The following is a 1,406-nucleotide window of genomic DNA, read 5'->3' as shown; positions in this document are numbered from 1 at the left end:
GTGTAGCGCTGAGCTAATACATACAAATGGTGATAGCATCGGGGCTAATGCTAAAGCTAACAGGCTAAGCTGGGATTCCTCTTCCTTAAAGAATCTCTGTTGTCCTCCATCTATATTTTCAGTTCCAGGCTGAGTCATTTCTTTTTTTTTTTCTTCTTTTTTTTAAATAGATGGTCATTTCTACCTTCTCCTCTGTCAATGCTCTCTGGTTTCATTTAAAAGAGTCGATCATCAGATATTGTCCAAGATTAACCTTCAGGGTGGATATAGCTCGCTCACACCGAGAACCTATCCACGTCATCATTTACCCAGAATGTTTTGCGTGTAAATAAAACGGCTCCGTCCGTGTTAAAATATATTTTTAAAAATTTATAAAACTAAACAGCCTACAGTATTTTTACAGTCTTTATCTTACAGTTAAAATGAATGTTTATCAAATAAAGTCTAATGTTGCAACTAATCGGGGATCCCTTACTTCAACAAGATGTCAGATGTCGGATTTTGCCAATGTGAATGTTTAGGGTCTATTTCTCATGTTAAAGAGAAACTCCAGGGAAGAAGGCCGGATAAAGTCCTCCCATTGTTGTCTTTCTGCAGCATGTCTCATGCTAACAGCAACATAGTGGATGTTCAGTTGATGATGGAGGAGTTGAAGGAGGAAGATCTGGTTTTTCTGTAGTGAATTGAAGAGAAATTATGTTCTGTAAAACTGTCACAAAGCGACCACAACAGTTTTCGACGGACGGTGTGGGAATGTGCCTCTATGCTGCCAGGACAAGGTGCAGTGCCTCCCCCAGTCAAGTCAAAGTCAAAGTTGATTTATTGTCAAATCTGCATAATGTGCAGGACATTCACAGGACTGAAATTATGTTACTCTCAGATCCTGGTGCAATAAACATCAAAAGCAGGCAGTAAATACATACATTAATATGGAGTTCCATTAGTGCCAAAATTATGTATTTCTGCCTATGTATGATATACACATAACTTATCACATATTACCTTACATAACATATGACATAACATATTACTTAGCATATCACCTTACATTTCCCAATACATGTACACACACACACACACACACACACACATACACCCCCTCCCCCCGTGGGTGCGAGTTGTAGGGATTTTTGCTAAATTTATGGATTTTTAGGGCTCTTCATACAGGTACACGTCCAAAGAGGTTGGCATGTATGAAAAAGCCTCGAAAATCCGTAAATTTGGCTAAAAATCCATACAACTCGCACCCGCCCCCGGGGGGTGGGGGGGGGGGGGGGGGGGCGCATGGCAGCCCGCTGCTGAGGAGAGGTGAGCGAAAAAAGCTCAAAACTTATTTCTTGCAGCGGAACAGGTTGGAAGATGTCCGTTTAAAATTATTTATTGTTTTTTTAAATCATCCTATAGGC

The 1,406-nt window shown here is 40.4% G+C and overlaps 1 protein-coding gene across 5 annotated transcripts in view; it reads right to left on the bottom strand.

Annotated features, from left to right (window-relative positions):
- The window catches only part of scarb1 (scavenger receptor class B, member 1), a 37,054-nt gene that overhangs the window by 10,775 nt on the left and 24,873 nt on the right, over nt 1-1,406 (bottom strand). The gene's annotated exons all lie outside the window — the stretch shown is intronic.

The sequence above is a fragment of the Austrofundulus limnaeus genome, unplaced genomic scaffold (assembly GCF_001266775.1).
Source record: "Austrofundulus limnaeus strain Quisiro unplaced genomic scaffold, Austrofundulus_limnaeus-1.0 Scaffold719, whole genome shotgun sequence".
Taxonomy (NCBI): domain Eukaryota; kingdom Metazoa; phylum Chordata; class Actinopteri; order Cyprinodontiformes; family Rivulidae; genus Austrofundulus; species Austrofundulus limnaeus.
The sequence above is the reverse complement of the archived record's forward strand: the minus strand, read 5'-3'. Positions and strand labels throughout refer to the sequence as shown.